Here is an 18,004-nt window from a genome sequence, read left to right as displayed (position 1 = left end):
TATAAATTATGTTCTGTTTGTCCAATGATTTGTCAAATATGGGGGGAAATCAGTTTCTCTAGAGAAGTTTGTTTAAATGAGGATAAAGAAGCATATTTCAATTCGCTATTTTTTTTTAATTGGAGGAATGTATTTGCAATGGAGTGAGAAGTCCCATGTATAGATGTCTTCATTATTCATTTTTGAAAATTGGACCTTCAAATCTAGTAAATAAAATGTGGGTTTGCAGAAAAAAAAAAAAAAAAAAGAGTGACTTGTAGTTTTCAGGGTATAGATCTTTCACTTCTTTGGTTAGGTTTATTCCTAGGTATTTTATTCTTTTTGATGCAATTGTGAATGGAATTGTTTTCCCGATTTCTCTTTCTATTGGGTCATTGTTAGTGTATATGAAAGCTACAGATTTCTGTGTGTTAATTTTGTATCCTGCAACTTTGCTGTATTCTGATATCTGTTCTAGTAGTTTTGGAGTGGAGTCTTTAGGGTTTTTTATGTACAATATCATATCATCTGCAAATAGTGACAGTTTAACTTCTTCTTTACCAATCTGGATTCCTTGTATTGCTTTGTTTTTTCTGATTGCCATCTCTAGGACCTCCAGTACTATGTTAAATAACAGTGGGGAGAGTGGGCATCCGTCCGTGTCTTGTCCCCGATCTCAGAGGAAAAGCTTTCAGCTTCTCGCTGTTCAGTATGATGTTGGCTGTGGTTTTATCATATGTGGCCTTTATTATGTTAAGGTACTTGCCCTCTATTCCCATTTTGCTGAGAGTTTTTATCATGAAAGGATGTTGAATTTTGTCAAATGCTTTTTCAGCATCTATGGAGATGATCATGTAGTTTTTGTCTTTCTTTTTGTTGATGTGGTGGATGATGTTGATGGATTTTCAAATGTTGTACTATGCTTGCATCCCTGGGATGAATCCCACATGGTCATGTTGTGTGATCCTTTTGATATATTTTTGAATTCGGTTTGCTAATATTTTATTTAGTATTTTTCCATCTACATTCATCAGGGATATTGGTCTGCAATTTTCTTTTTTGGTGGGGTCTTTGCCAGGTTTTGGTATTAGGGTGATGTTGGCTTCATAGAATGAGTTTGGGAGTATTTCCTCCTCTTCTATTTTTTGGAAAACTTTAAGGAGAATGGGTATTATGTCTTCTCTGTGTGTCTGATAAAATTCCGAGGTAAATCCGTCTCGCCTGGGGGTTTTGTTCTTGGGTAGTTTTTTGATTACCGTTTCAATTTCTTTGCTCATAATTGTTTGTTTAACTTTTGTGTTTCTTCCTTGGTCAGTCTTGGAAGGTTGTATTTTTCTAGGAAGTTGTCCATTTCTTCTAGGTTTTCCAGCTTGTTGGCATATAGGTTTTCAGAGTAGTCTTTCATAATTCTTTGTATTTCTGTGGAATCTGTCGTGATTTTTCTGTTCTCATTTCTGATTCTGTTGATTTGTGTTGATTCTCTTTTTCTCTGAAGAAGTTTGGCTAGAGGCTTATCTATTTTGTTTATTTTCTCAAAGAACCAGCTCTTGGTTTTGTTGATTTTTTTTACTGTTTTATTCTTCTCAATTTTGTTTATTATATCTCTGATCTTTATTATGTCCCTCCTTCTGCTGCATTTAGGCCTCATTTGTTCTTCTTTTTCCAGTTTCAGTAACTGTGATGTTAGACTATTCATTTGGGATTGTTCTTCCTTCTTTAAGTGTGCCTGGATTGCTATATACTTTCCTCTTAAGATTGCTTTCGCTGCGTCCCACAGAAGTTGGGGCTTTAGGTGTTGTTGTCATTTGTTTCTATATATTCCTTGATTTCTATTTTGATTTGTTCGTTGATCCATTGATTTTTTAGAAGCATGTTGTTTAGCGTCCATGTGTTTGTGGGCCTTTTAGTTTTCTTTGTAGAATTTATTTCAAGTTTTAGACCTTTGTGGTCTGAAAAATTGGTTGGTAGAATTTCAATATTTTGGAATTTACTGAGGCCCTTTTTGTGGGCTAGTATGCGGTCTATTCTGGAGAATGTTCCATGTGCACTTGAGAAGAATGTATATCCTGTTGCTTTTGGATGTAGAGTTCTATAGATGTCTATTAGGTCCATCTGTTCTAGTGTGTTGTTCAGTGCCTCTGTGTCCTTACTCATTTTCTGCCCGGTGGATCTATCCTTTGGGGTGAGTGGTGTGTTGAAGTCTCCTAGAATGAATGCATTGCAGTCTATATCCCACGTTAGTTCTGTTAGTATTTGTTTCACATATGCAGGTGCTCCTCTGTTGGGTGCATATATATTTAGAATGGTTATATTCGCTTGTTGGACTGAGCCCTTTATCATTATGTAGTGTCCTTCTTTATCTCTTGTTACTTTCTTTATTTTGAAGTCTATTTTGTCTGATACTAGTACTGCAACCCCTGCTTTCTTCTCTCTGTTATTTGCCTGAAATATGTTTTTAGTCTGTGCATGTCTTTGGGTTTGAGGTGAGTTTCTTGTAAGCAGCATATAGATGGGTCTTGCTTTTTTATCCATTCTATTACTCTGTGTCTTTTGATTGGTGCATTCAGTCCATTTACATTTAGGGTGACTATTGAAAGATATGTACTTATTGCCATTGCAGGCTTTAGATTCGTGGTTACCAAAGGTTCAGGGTTTGCCTCTTTAGTATCTTACTGCCTAACTTAGCTCGCTTATTGAGCTGTTATATACACTGTCTGGAGATTCTTTTCTTTTCTCCCTTCTTATTCCTTCTCCTCCTGTCTTCATATGTTGGGTGATTTGTTCTGTGCTCTTTTTAGGAGTGCTCTCATCTAGAGCAGTCCCTGTAAGATGCCCTGTAGAAGTGGTTTGTGGGAAGCAAATTCCCTCAGCTTTTGCTTGTCTCGGAATTTTTTAATCCTGCCGTCATATTTAAATGATAGTCGTACTGGATACAGTATCCTTGGTTCAAGTCCCTTCTGTTTCATTGTATTAAATATATCATGACATTCTCTTCTGGCCTGTAGGGTTTCTGTTGAGAAGTCTGATGATAGCCTGATGGGTTTTCCTTTATAGGTGACCTTTTTCTCTCTAGCTGCCTTTAAAACTCTTTCCTTGTCCTTGATCCTTGCCATTTTAATTATTATGTGTCTTGGTGTTGTCCTCCTTGGATCCTTTCTGTTGGGGGTTCTGTGTATTTCCGTGGTCTGTTCGATTATTTCCTCCCCCAGTTAGGGGAAGTTTTTAGCAATTATTTCTTCAAAGGCACTTTCTATCCCTTTTCCTCTCTCTTCTTCTTCTGGTACCCCTATAATACGGGTATTGTTCCTTTTGGATTGGTCACACAGTTCTCTTATTATTGTTTCATTCCTGGAGATCCTTTTATCTCTCTCTATGTCAGCTTCTATGCATTCCTGTTCTCTGGTTTCGATTCCTTCAATGGCCTCTTGCATCTAATCCATTGTGCTTATAAATCCTTCCAGGGTTTGTTTCACTTCTGTAATCTCCTTCCTGGCATCTGTGATCTCCCTCTGGACTTCATCCCATTGCTCTTGCATTTTTCTCTGCATCTCTGTCAGCATGTTCATGATTTTTATTTTGAATTCTTTTTCGGGAAGTCTGGTTAGGCCTGTCTCCTTCTCAGGTGTTGACTCTGTGATCTTTGTCTGCCTGTAGGTTTGCCTTTTCGTGGTGATGGAGATAGTTTGCAGAGCTGGTACGAGTGACGGCTGGAAGAGCTTTCCTTCTTGTTGGTTTGTGGCCTTCCTCTCCTGGGAGAACAGCGACCTCTAGTGGCTTGTGCTGGGCAGCTGCGTGCAGACAGGACTTCTGCTTCCTGCCCGGCTGCTATGGAATTTATCTCCACTGTTTCTGTGGGCGTGGCCTGGCTCGGGCAGCTGCTCCAAAATGGTGGAGCACCGTTGGTGGGGGTGTGGCGGGGAGGCTATTTATCTCCGTAAGGGGCCTCCACGCTCCCTGCTGCCCAGGGGGTTAGAGTGCCCAGAGATCCCCAGATTCCCTGCTTCTGGACTAAGTGTCCTGCCCTGACCCTTTAAGACTTCCAAAAAGCACTTGCCAAACCAAAACAACAGCAACAAAAAAAAAACAACAAAAAAAACCACTCGCTTTTGTTTGTCCTCAGACGCCAGCCTCAGGCACCCACTCACCGGTCTTGCTGCCCTGTTTCCCTAGTATTGGGGTCCCTGTCCCTTTAAGACTTCCAAAAAAGCACTCGCCAAAAGAAAAAAAGAGGAAAAAAAAATGGCTGCTCCCATTTCTTTGTTGTCCGGCGTCTTCCTCAGGCATCCGCTCACCGGTCCTGCTGCCCGGTTTCTCTGGTATCCAGGGCCCCACGCTTGCACTGTGTCTGCGCTCTGTTCCGGATGGCTGGGGCTGGGTGTGTTCAGCAGTCCTGGGCTTCCTCTCTTTCTCCGCTCCAACTCCTCTCCTCCCGCTGGGAGTTGGGGAGAGGGGCGCTCGGTTCCCACGGGGCTGGGGCTTCTATCTTATCCCCTTCACGAGGCTTTGGGTTCTCGCAGGTGTGGATGTGGTCTGGATGTTGTCCTGTGTCCTCTGGTCTCTATTTTAGGAAGAGTTGTCTTTGTTATATTTTCATAGATATATGTGGTTTTGGGAGATTTCCACTGCTCTACTCACGCAGCCATCTTGTCTCCACCTCCAGAATTTATTTTAAGAAGTGATATAAATCGTTTGTAAAAATTGATCTTTTGCAAAAAAAGAACTGAAACACAGTGGGGAAAATACACCAAGAAGACAACATTTAGTCTCTGAAGATCACAAACAGTTCTGTGAAATTTTCTCATTTGAGCAATGAGAGGGAAGATGTCAGAAAGTGAAAAATTATCTGATTTTACTGCCTTGGATCCATATATTTTTAAAATCATACACTTCCTTTCAAGAAATCTTTAGTGTTTTCTTGGCCTTGAAATGTGATCCTTCTGTTAAGGGCTTTGTTATACATTTTAAGTCATCTTTTAATTGCTCATATCATTTGGTATCAAATTTGTTGTTATAAATGGAATTATGTAATGCTATTCTCATGAATATAACCTTGAATTAATAGCTATTTCTATATTCTGTTCAATCCGGCGGTTTCTTGAGTCTAAGATAGTATTGACTATAATTGTCATTTTGATTTATTCATAGCGATTGCTTTATAGATTTTATTTTAAAGATGAGTACATCAATTGATGTCCAAATGCTGAAGAAATATTTCATCCAAGGTTACACAGATATTTAGCTATTAGACTATAACTGGGATACAGGTTATCTTATTTTTAGTCTAGTGTTTTTGTCTATATGTATGTTTATATATTCTAAAATTTTCTGAGTAAATTGAAATTAACATCTTAATTTATGAAACTAAGGTTACTCATACAGTATATACAGCATTGGTTTTCTTTATTTTCATTTCATTTTTTATTAAGGTATCATTGATATACACTCTTATGATGGCTTCACAAGAAAAACAATGTGGCTACCACATTCATCCCCACTATCAAGTCTGCCCCTACACCCTCCTGCAGTCACCACTGTCCATCTGTATAGCAAGATGCCACAGAGTCCCCACTTGTCCTCCCTGAGCCACACTGTCTTCCCTATGACCCCACACACACCATGTGCACCAATCATGACACCCCACAATCCCCTTCTCCCTCCCCCCACCACACTCCCCCACTACCCCTACTCTTTGGCAACCACAAGTCCACCCTAGAGTCCGTGAGTCTGCTGCTATTTTGTTCCTTCAGTTTTGCCTCCCTGTTAGACTCCACAAATGAGGGAAATCATTTGGTATTTGTCTTTCTCTGCCTCACTTATTACACTTATACCCTCTAGCTCTGTCCAGTTGTTGCAAATGGTAGGATTTTTTTCTCTCTTATGGCTGAATAGTATTCCATTGTGTATCTGTACCACATCTTCTTTTTCATCTACTGATGGACACTTAGGTTGCTTCCATTTCTTGGCTATTGTAAATAGAGCTGCGAGAAACATAGGGGTGGATATGTCTTTTTGAATCTGAGAAGTTGTTTTCTTTGGGTAAATTCCTAGGAGTAGAATTCCGGGGTCAAGTGGTATTTCTATTTTTAGTTTTATGAGGAACCTCTATATTGCTTTCCATAATGGTTGAACTAGTTTAGATCCCCACTAGCAGTATAGGAGGGTTCCCCTTTCTCCGTATCCTCGCCAGCATTTGTTGTTCCTAGTCTTTTCTATGTTGGCCATCCTAACTGGTGTGAGTTGATATCTCATTGTGGTTTTAATTTGGATTTCCCTGACAATTAGCGATGTGGAGCGTCTTTTCATGTTCCTGTTGGCCATCTGAAATTCTTTGTTGAAGTGTCTCTTCATATCCTCTGCATATTTTTAAATAGGGTTATTTGCCTTTTGGGTGTTGAGGCATGTGAGTTCCTTATATATTTTGGATGTTAACTCCTTGTCAGATAAGTCATTTAAAAATGTATTCTCCCATACTGTAGGATGCCTTTTTGTTCTGCTGATGGTGTCCTTTTATGTACAAAAGCTTTTTAACTTGATGTAGTCCCATTTGTTCATTTTTGCTTTTGTTTCCCTGGCCCAAGGAGAAGTGTTCAGCAAAAAGTTGCTCATGTTTATATTCAAGAGAGAAATTTTTGCCCATGTTTTCTTCTAAGAGTTTTATGGTTCTATGACTTACATTCAGGTCTTTGATCTATTTCGAGTTTACTTTTGTGTATGGGGTAGCCAATAATCCAGTTTCATTCTCTTGCATGTAGCTGTGCAGTTTTGCCAACACCAGTTCTTGAAGAGGCTGTCATTTCCTCATTGCTCCTTTATTGAATATTAATTGACCATATATGCTTGGGTTTATATCTGGGCTCTCTATAGTCTGTTCCACTGGTCTATGGGTCTGTTCTTGTGCCAGTACCAAATTGTCTTGATTACTATGCCTTTGTAGTACAGCTGGAAGTTGCAGAGCATAATCCCTCCCACTTCATTCTTCCTTCTCAGGATTGCTTTGGCTATTTGGGGTCTTTATGATTACATAAGAATTTTAGAACTATTTGTTCTACTTTGTTGAAGAATGCTGTTGGTATTTTGATAGGGATTGTATTGAATCTGTAGAATTCTTTAGGCACGGTGGCCATTTTGACATTGTTATTCCTATCCATGAGCACAGGATTTATTTCCATTTATAGGTATCTTCTTTAATTTCTCTCATAAGTGTCTTATAGTTTCCAGAGTGTAGGACTTTCACTTCCTTTGTTAGGTTTATTTCTAGGTATTTTATTCTTTTTGATGCAATTGTGAATGGAATTGTTTTCCTTATTTCTCTTCCGCTAGTTCATCATTAGTGTATACAAGTACAACAGATTTCTGTGTATTAATTTTGTATCCTGCAACTTTGCTGAATTCAGATATTAGATTTAATAATTTTGGAGAGGATACTTTAAGGCATTTTATGTCCAATATCATGTCATCTGGAAACAGGGACAGTTTAACTTCTTCCTTAGCAATCTGGATGTCTTTTATTTCTTTGGGTTGTCTGGTTGCCCTGGCTAGTACTTCCAGAACTATGTAGAGTAAAAGTGGGGAGAGTGGGCATTCTCTTGTCTTGTTCTCGATCTTAAAGGGAAAGCTTTCAGCTTCTCACTGTTAAGTATGATGTTGGCTGTGGGTTTGTCATATATGGCCTTTATTATGTTGAGGTACTTGCCCTCTATACCCATTTTGTTGAGAGTTTTTATCATGAATGGATGTTGAATTTTGTCAAATGCTTTTCAGCATCTCTGGAGATGATCGTGTGGTTTTTGTCCTTCTTTTTGTTGATGTGGTGGATGATATTGATAGATTTAGAATGTTGTACCATCCTTGCATCCCTGGAATAAATCCTACTTGATCATGGTGGATGATCTTTTTGATGTATTTTTGAATTCGTTTGCTAATATTTTGTTGAGTATTTTTGCATCTATATTTATCAGGGATATTGACCTATACTTCTCTTTTTTGTGGTGTCTTTGCCTGGTTTTTGTATTAGAGTGATGCTGGCCTCATAGAAGGAGTTTGGAAGTGTTCCCCCCTCTTCTACTTTCTGGAAAACTTTAAGGAGGATGGGTATTAGGTCTTCACTAAATGTTTGATAAAATTCAGCTGTGAAGCGTCTGTTCCAGCGATTTTGTTCTTAGGCAGTTTTTTGATTACCAATTCAATTTCATTGCTGGTAATTGGTCTGTTCAGTTTTTCTGTTTCATTCTGGGTCAGCCTTGGAAGGTTGTATTTTTCTGGAAAGTTGTCCATTTCTTCTAGGTTATCCAGTTTGTTAGCATATAATTTTTCATAGTATTCTCTAATAATTCTTTATATTTCTGTGGTGTCTGTAGTGATTTTTCCTTCCTCATTTCTGACTCTTTATGTGTGTAGACTCTCTTTTTTTCTTGATTAGTCAGGCTATGGGTTTATCTATATATCTATTTTGTTTATTTTCTTGAAGAACCAGGTCCTGCTTTCATTGATTCTTTATATTGTTTTATTCTTCTTGATTTTTTAAAATTTCTGCTCTAATCTTTATTATGTCCCTCCTTCTACTGACTTTGGGCCTCATTTGTTCTTCTTTTTCTAGTTTCATTAATTGTGAGTTTAGACTGTTGATATGGGATTGTTCCTCTTTCCTGAGGTAGGTCTCTATTGCAGTATACTTCCCTCTTAGCATGGCCTTCACTGTGTCCCACAGATTTGGCAGTGTTGAATTATTTTGTCATTTTTCTTCATGTATTGCTTGATCTCTGTTTTAATTTGGTCATTGATCCATTATTTAGGAGCATGTTGTTAAGCCTCCATGTGTTTGTGGGCTTATTTGTTTTCTTGGCATAATTTATTTTCAGTTTCATGCCTTAGTATTCTGAGAAGCTGATTGGTACAATTTCAATCTTTTTGAATTTACTGAGGCTCTTTTTCTGACCTAATATATGATCTATTCTTGAAAATGTTCCATGTGCACTTGAGAAGAATGTGTATTCTGCTGCTTTTGGGTGGAGTGTTCTGTAGATGTCTGTTAGGTCCAACTGTTCTAATGTGTTTTTCAGTGCCTTTATGTCCTTACTTATTTTCTATCTGGTTGATCTGTCCTTTGGAGTGAGTGGATTGCTGAAATCTCCTAGGATGAATGCATTGCATTCTATTTCCCCTTTTAATTCTGTCAGTATTTGTTTCAAATACAGAGGTGGTGTTGTGTTGGGTGCATAGATATTTATAATGGTTATATCCTCTTGTTGGACTGACCCCTTTATCATTATGTAATGTCCTTTTTTCTTGTTACTTTCTTTGTTTTGAATTCTATTTTTTCTGTTACAAGTAATACCATGCCTGCTTTTTTCTCCCTATTAATTGCATGAAATATCTTTTTCCACCCCTTCTCTTTTAGTCTGTGCATGTCTTTGGTTTGAAGTGAGTGTCTTGTAGGCAGTATATTCTTGGTATTTTTTTTTTATCCATTCATTGACTCTATGTCTTTTTATTGGTACCTTCAGACCATTTACTTTTAGGGTGATTATCGATAGGTATGTACTTATTGCCATTGTGGGCTTTAGATTCATCATTATCCAAAGGTTCAAAGATAACCTCCTTACTGTCTACCAGTCTAACTTAACTCAGTAAATATGCTATTACAGACATAATCTAAAGGTTCTTCTTTTTTTCACCTCCTTTTTCTTCCTCCTCCATTCTTTCTTTATTAGATATCATATTCTGTACTCTTTGTATATCCCTTGGCTGACTTTGGGGATTGTTGATTTGATTTTGCATCTGCTTAATTTGTTCTACTGTCTTTGCTGTGGTTTTATTTCCTCCGGTGACAGCTATTTAGCTTTAGGAACACTTCCATCTGTAGCAGTCCATCCAAAATACTCTTTAGAGGTGGTTTGTGGGAGGTAAATTCTCTCAGCTTTTGCTTATCTGGAAATTAATCCATCCTTCAAATTTAAATGATAGTCTTCCTGGGTTGAGTATTCTTGGTTCAAAGCCATTCTGTTTCATTGCATTAAATATGTCATGCCACTCCCTTCTGGCCTGTAACATTTCTGTTTCAAAGTCTGATGATAGCCTGATGGGTTTTCTTTTGTATGTAATCTTAGTTCTGTCTCTGTCTCCTTTTAATATTCTATCCTTATCCTTGATCTTTGCCATTTTAATCATTATATGTCTTGGTTTTATCTTCTGTGGATCCCTTGTCTTGGGAGGTCTGTGCATCTCCATGGCCTGAGAGACTATCTCTTTCCCAAGATTGGGGATGTTTTCAGCAATTACTTCCTCAAAGACACTTTCTATCCCCTTTTCTCTCTCTTCTTCTGTTACCCCTACAATGCAAGTTGTTCTGTTTGGATTGGTCACAGTTCTCTCAATATTCTTTCATTCCTAGAGATCCTTTTTTCATTCTGTGCCTTAGCTTCTTTGTATTCTTCCTGTCTAATTTCTTTTCTATTTACTGTCTCTTCTTCTACATCTAATCTACTTTTAAATCCCTCCATTGTATGTTTCATTTCACATATTGTATTCCTTAATGATTGAATCTCTTCCCCAAATTTGTCCCTGAGTTTTTGAATATTTTTCTGTACCTCCATCAGCATGTTTATGATTTTCATTTCATAATCTCTTTCCAGAAGATTCCTGAGTTCAGTTTCACTTGGCCATTTTTCTGGTGTTTGTGTGAGTTGGATTTGAACCAGGTTCCTTTGACGTTTCATATTTGTATGTTGTGCCCTGTAGTGCCCAGAATCTCTAGTCTCTGGAGCTTCTCAGCCCCTGCAATGATGTCAGGGGTTGCAGGGGAAAAGTGCTGGTGCCTGGGGTGAGGAAATAGCTGTTTCCTGCTTCCTGGCTGTGCTGCCTATCTTCACTGCTAGAACCAGTCAGCTGAGTGCACAGATGTAATTCTCTGTGCTTTTCTTCTGTAGCTGCCGTGGGCGGGATATCCCTCTGGCTGGCCTGACCCCAGGGCAGGGGCTTCCAGTTTGTGTGCCAGTGCCAACTGGCAGGAAGGTACAGCAGGCCACATATCATGGGTGGTAGCCTTGGAGCTATGTAGCCAGCCGAGAGATGGATCGTCTGAAGCTCCTGAAATTTCCTAGCTTGCTTGTCAGAGTGCGCATGCACAGTTTTGTCCACCTGTCTTTTCTGCTGAGCAGCAAGCTCTGTGGAATCCTTTCCCCTTTAGCAGCCCTCTCACTGTTAGGAAGTCTGTCAGACTGCCCACCTTTTATCCTAGAACAGCTTGATGTGGTTCCCTGTTTTTCACAAGTGGCTGGAATCTGTCTCTCTAACTGTTCCTCCTGTCTTAGCTTTCCAATCCCATTAATTTGCAGAGCACCATGAAATGTGGTTTCGTGTTCCCAGAACAGATCTCCAGGACTAGGTGTTCAGCAGTTCTAGGCCTGCGCTCCCTCTCTGCTCCATTTCTCTTCCTCCCACTGCTGAGCTGGCATGGTAGAAGGGCTTGGGTCCCGCCAGATCATAGCTTTGTTATCTTGCTTTGTTTTGTGAGGTCTGTTCTTTTCTTCAGGTGTATGCAGTCTGGCACAGCCATTTTTCCTGTTGCTCTTTAGGATTAGTTGTATTAAGTATATTTTCGTATTATGTGGTTTTGGGAAGATGCCTCTTTCTCACTTGTCATGCCACCATCTTTAATCCTACATTCCTATTTTTAAACTATTTGTTAATTAGTAGTTTATTTCAAGTTGTGTTTATACTACTTGAATTATTCTTGACCTCTTAACTCTTATTCTGTGGGTTAATGTTGAAATGTATTTGTTCTAGGGACTGACAGTTAGTGATGGTGGAACTGCCTTTCTCAGGACTAGATGTTCTTTGATTCTTTTGGTCACAATGAGAAAATATTTTGAGTATACTAGGAAACAGAAAACTTTCAAAAGGATTTCTCTCACCCTTTATTTCCTATCTAAAGGCTATTCCTTTATTTCCTAGCCACTAAAATTACATGTAGTTTTCTATACCTCCATTTGAAGGTGGGAATCTTCAATTGTCCAAAAAGTCCTTGTACTGTGAACTAGCTTTGTTAGCTCAAAAATTATAGGTTGGCCCATAAGAGAGTTTTGCCTCCTTTTTGTGCCCAGGCATCTATAGGTCCTAGAAAATGCTGCTTCAGTAAAAGGAATATGTGTTCTGACTCTTCATATTACTGTATGGGAGAAATTGTAGGGTACAGTGATAATTTTTTTTGTCTTGGCGGGAAAACTAGGTGACACATTTGTCCTTAATCTATTTATGGGGATAAACATATCAAATATGAAAAGGGCAATAAGAGATCTTTAAACAAGGAATTTTCAGTTCTTTTTCTCTCAGGGGAATAACATAATTCATCTTGTGGGGAAAGGTACAATGACTTTTTTATATACTTGCCTAGGTGAAAAGGTTATGATTTGTTACTCTCATTTGTTTCCACAAAGACATATTGTTACATAATGGTACAAGGACTCTTAGACTCCTTTGGGGATTAATTATTTCTTAAAATAATGTCATTTATTTACCTGATTGCTATGGTGTGGTGAGAACAGCATTGTAATTGGTACCAGGTACCTGGATTTAACTTCAAGATTCAATGAGACAACCTTCTACCTCTGTTTCCTTATCAAGAAAATTAAGATGATCAACCATCTGCAAGGATTACTTTAAAGATTACTTTAGAAGCTTATGTCAAAAAAATATGTTAATGATAATAGTGTTGTATAACTGTAAATTTTTACAGTTTTTTAAACAATTATAATTAAAATTATTTAAGCTTCAGAGTCAAAAGCTTATTTGGATGACCATTCATAGATCATAGGAAATGAGTAGAAGTCAACTGAACAAAAATATAAAGTTGAAGTGTTATTTCTTAGTATAAAACTAGGGAAGTAAAGTATTTTTAAAATAGAAAACTATTTTGTCTAAATTCTTGAGATGTGAATGAGGGTATCCAGCAATTCGTATTTTTTCTCTTCATTTGGTAAAAGACAAAGATTAGGAATGAGGAGATATTTCACTCAAGTTTTTACAGTTAAAATTATATAACTCCTGATTAAGATAAGACTTTGTACCAAACTATGTAGTCTGAGAGAGGGACAGAACAGTAAAATGAGTTGTGAATAATCTTATGATTAATAGGTTTGCAGTTTTACAGTTAAACAAGAGTGTGTCCTATTATTTCAAAGCATAAAGTCTGCTTTATTATTATAACACTGCCATGTTTTTACCTATAATTCATTGTTATTGAATTGTAGAGAATTGGGCTTTGTTTTCTTGAAGTCTGTGTGACTATTAGAAATAAGAATCAAGGTTTTTTTTTAATAGGAAACAAGGAAACATGATTTTGTATTAGTTTCTGATCTGTATTGGTTGCCAAGGTTCAGTCTCTTGGTCCAGATGCAAATTTATTTAAGTTAAATGCCATAAAATGAGTATTTCCAATGTAAGAAAAATGGCATACACTTAATTCTGATACACCACTTTTAATATAGAGTGGCGAAGGAAAAACAAGAGCTTGAAACAAATTATATAGTCATAAAGTGTTAGGACTCATGGGCTTTAGAGATTATCCAACACCTTTTTAAAATTCTCATTTTTGGGTGATTAACCATTTTGAGTCTTGATGTACTTTATATAATTTGATAACAGACTCGTTGAACCTTATGTGGTTGTAAGGATTAAAGTAGGGTAAAGAGGTAATAATATACAATGTTAATACTATCATAATTAAAGTTATTACTACCCTAGTTTTCAAAAATCAAGAAAAGAAAACAGAGTAAAAAATATGTATAAAAATATAAAACATCTTAAAATTGATTAAAGACTTGAATGTAAAACCTAAAACCATCAAACTCCTAAAAGAAAACATAGACAGGGAATAGGGTAGATGGCAGAGTAGGAAGACAAGGTGGAAACCGCCTCCCCCACACACACACCAAAGAAGCAACTATTGCAAACACAAATAAACCTGAAAACAACCTGAAGACTACAGAACAGACCACCTACACCTGGAGAAGAAGAGAATACCACTCAGAAAATGGTAAAGTGGTAGAGCTGTAATCCAGCTGGATCCAAGCACTTCCTCTATCCCAGCCCACAGGTGGGAGGAAGATGAACATTATGGTGATTGACGAGACTGGAAACCAGGGAAAGTTGATGCATTCACAAGCTGAGTCTCCTGCCACTTTTGGAGGACAGGTATGCTTGACTCTTCCCACTGAGACCCAAAGCAGAGGTGGCAGTTTGAGAGATTTTCCAGAACTGGGAAGGGTGCCAGAGGGGCTAGTGATGGATGGACTTCACTCTGTGGGAGAAAGGGCTGGTGGTCATACCTCCCAAGCCCACCCTTGGCCCAACACATTGGGCACTCTTGAGAGTTCCAGACCTCCCCCTCACTGGTGGCTTCGCTCTGAGGTACTTCTCTGTGCACCGATGGTGTACTAGCCCATTCAGCCCAGCAACATCAGACTTTGGTACCTGGCAGGCAGAGGGAGGGTCTCCCAGCTCTCTCAGCCCTGTCTCATCCCAATTGAGGAGGCACCTGCAGGAGCCAGCTCCAAGTGCTCCTTCTTCCCCTAGGGCAGCCAAGTGCATTGCTCCATGCCTCCCCATCTGAGGACCCAGCCAACACAAAACTTGTTCCCCACCCAGCCCCAGAGCCATACAACAGCCCCACTCACCCCATTAACCGTGAAGCCCCTCCATCGCTGCAGGGAAGGCAGATGATGGCCCCACCCACAAAATCCAAGCAGAAGCCAGTACTTTGATAGCAAAGGGCTGGCTGAGGCAAACTGCCAACTGCAGCCTGCAGACAGACAGGACGCCCCACCCATTGTCCACCAACAGCAACTGAGGCTGTACCACAAAGGAGAACCAGGTACTGGAGAGTAAAGAGGCTTTAGTTTCTGGGCACCAAGGATGCCTTGTTTATAAAGGTACTAGTCTCTAGACAAGGAAGCATATCAAATTCATCTAATACAAAGGAGGAAAAACAGAAACCCTATCAGAATGAGGAGGCAGAGGAATATGTTCTAAAAAAAGCTACAGGATAAGAAGAAAGAAGACTAAATGAAACAGATCACCAATCATTTTCATAAAGATTTCAAAGCAGAAGTCTTAAATATACTCACTGATCTGCAGAAATGAATTGAAGGTCTCAGGAAGGACTTCAGCAAAGAGATATAATAGATGAAATAGAGCCACTCAGAGCTGAAGAATACAGTAACTGAAATGAAAAAAATACAGTGAAGGGAATGAATAATAGATTGCTGCAAGTAGAAGAGAATCAATGAGATAGAAATTAGAGAAGAGGAAAACAATGAAGCTTGGGGAGGAACACAGAGGAAAAAAGGACCTCTAGGAATGAAAGAAGGATAAGAGAGCTGTGTGGCCAATCCAAACAAAACAATATTTGCGTAATAGAGGCATCATAAGAAGAGAGAGACAAAGGGATGGAAAGTCTCTTTGAATAAATAATTGTTGAAAACTTTCCCAATCTGGGGAAGGAAACAGAAACTTGGGTCAAGGTAGTACAGAGAGCCCCCAACAAAAGGGACCCCTGGAAGACAGCAACATATAACTAAAATGACAAAGATTTTAATTAAGGATAAGGAGAGAGTGTTGAAAGCAACCAGAGAGAAACTAAACATTACCTATAAGGGAAACTCCATCAGGATGTCAGAAGACTTCTCAGCAGAAACTTTACAGGAAGAAGAAAGTGGCATGAAATATTTAATATATTAAAACAGAAGAACGTTCAACCAAGAGTCCTCTACACAGCAAGATTATCATTCAAATTTGAAGCAGAAATTAAACAATTCCTAGATAAATGAACGCTCAAAGAATTTATAACCTCTAAACCAGCATTATAGGATATGTTAAAGGGAATGCTGTAGGTGGAAATGGCTGAATAGTTTTCACCAGTGAAATTAAACTTATAGTAAAGGTAGCATACCAATAACTAAGTATGAAATTAAAACAAAAGTAGTAAAACAAACTACACAAAATCAATCAAGGGATATAGCAAAAGTGCAGATTATGACATATAATACATGAAGTGTGGAGGAGGAGGAAGAAGAAAAAAGAACTTTTAGTTTGTGTTCAAAATATAAAGCAACTATCAACTTAATATAAACTGTTATATATTTAGGAAAATATCTATGAGCCTTATGGTAACCACAAACTTAAAGCCCATAAAAAGATACACAAAAAATTTAAAAAGAGAAATACAATCAGAACATTAAAGAAAATCATCAAATAACAAGAATGTAAGAGAGAAGAAAGGAACAGAGAAGAGCTATAAAATCAACCAGAGAACAACAAAATGGCAGTAAGTACATACCTGTGAATAATTACCTTAAAAGTAAATGGGTGAGAGGAGGAGCCAAGATGGCAGTGTGAGTAGGGCAGTGGAAATCTCTTCCTAAAACCATATATATTTTTGAAAATACAACAAATACAACTATGCCTAAAAGAGAGACCAGAGGATAAAGTACAAAAGCCAGGCTATATTTACATCAGCGAGAACTCAGCATCTCATGAAGGGGATAAGATACAAGCTGCGACCCGGTGGGATGTGAGTGCTCCCCCCACCCCAGGTCACCAGTGGGAGGAAAGGAGTTGGAGTGTGAAAGGAGTGGAAGGCCAGGACTGCTCAATAACCAGCCCTAGTAATCCACCCTGGGAGTGCAGACACACATTGCATGGTGTGCTGGATATTAGGGAAATGGAAAAGTAAAATCTGTATGTGGGTTCCCTGCAGCCAGCTCCCCTGGAACAAAAGAAAAGTGAGTGCTTTTTGAGAGTCTTAAAGGGACAGAGACTTCACAGCTGAACAGAATTATCCCGACACACTCAGCCCAGCAGGCTGGGAACTCTGAGGAGCTTTGATGTCCCAAGCCCCCTGGGAGGCAGCACAGCTCTGAAGCCCATCATGGCAATAAACAGCCTGCCATTCATTCTCCCTCCGGTGCGGCACTGCCATAGCGGTGGAGCAGCCTGAGAGTGGCTGTACCCACAGCAGCCTCCCAGAGTCTCCTCCCAGTGTGCAGACACCTGAGCCAGACCCAGGGGCCGCCGCCAGCACATGGCTGCACGGCGCAGGCAGAGGAAGCCGGGGCAGGGTGCAAAGGGCTGCCGTTCACACAGGAGAGCATACCCGGTGTGCCTGCCACTCCCCAAAGCACAGGGCTCTGGGCAACCCCAAGGGCTGCTTCCGGTGCATGCATAACCAACACATGCACCAGAGAGGGGCAGGGTGACCAGCAAACAGGAAGGGATGTTGTTCTCCCAGCTGACATGCACTACCTGCCTACAACTACCTCTGTCACCGTGAAAAGGCTGAAGAAATTGGTCCACTCCAGAATTACCCAGACAGCCCCCAAGAGAAGGCCTACAGAGACAGATATAACCAATCTTCCTGAAAAAGAATTCAAAATAAAGGTCAAAACCATGCTGATGGACCTGCAGAGAAATATGCAAGAGCTAAAGGATCAATTTGGAAGGGAGAATACAGAAATAAAACAATCTCTGGAAGGACTTAAGAGCAGACTGGATGAGGTGCAATAGACCATGAATAGAATAGAAATCAGGTAACAGGAATACAGAGAAGCTGAGGCAGAGAGAGATAAAAGGATCTCCAGGAATGAAAGAATATTAAGAGAACTGTGTGACCAATCCAAACTGAACAGTATTTGCATTATAGGATTACCAGAAGAAGAAGAGAGGGAAAAAGGGATAGAAAGTGTCTTTGAAGAAATAATTGCTCAAAACTTCCCCAAACTGGGGGAGGAAATAGTCTCTCAGACCATGGAAGCTCACAGATCTCCTAACACAAAGAAGCCAAGGAGGACAACACCAAGACATATAATAATTAAAATGGCAAAGATCAAAGACAAGGACAGAGTAATAAAGGCAACCAGAGAGAGAAAAAAGGTCACCTACAAAGGAAAACCCATCAGGCTATCATCAGACTTCTCAACAGAAACCTTACAGGCCAGAATAGAATGGCATGATATATTTAATGTAATGAAAC

The 18,004-nt window shown here is 39.2% G+C and overlaps 1 protein-coding gene and 1 long non-coding RNA gene across 15 annotated transcripts in view; one reads left to right on the top strand and one right to left on the bottom strand.

Moving 5' to 3' along the window:
* The window catches only part of GPHN (gephyrin), a 752,379-nt gene that overhangs the window by 43,167 nt on the left and 691,208 nt on the right, over window positions 1–18,004 (top strand). The window lies entirely within an intron of this gene.
* Window positions 3,487–18,004, bottom strand: part of LOC130679492 (uncharacterized) — a 121,451-nt gene continuing 106,933 nt past the window's right edge. Inside the window, exon 2 of the long non-coding RNA XR_008992461.1 lies at window positions 3,487–3,728. This is a non-coding gene — a long non-coding RNA (uncharacterized LOC130679492). The remainder of the gene's footprint in view (window positions 3,729–18,004) is intronic.

Source organism: Manis pentadactyla, chromosome 11 (assembly GCF_030020395.1).
Source record: "Manis pentadactyla isolate mManPen7 chromosome 11, mManPen7.hap1, whole genome shotgun sequence".
Classification (NCBI taxonomy): Eukaryota; Metazoa; Chordata; class Mammalia; order Pholidota; family Manidae; genus Manis; species Manis pentadactyla.
The sequence above is the reverse complement of the archived record's forward strand: the minus strand, read 5'-3'. Positions and strand labels throughout refer to the sequence as shown.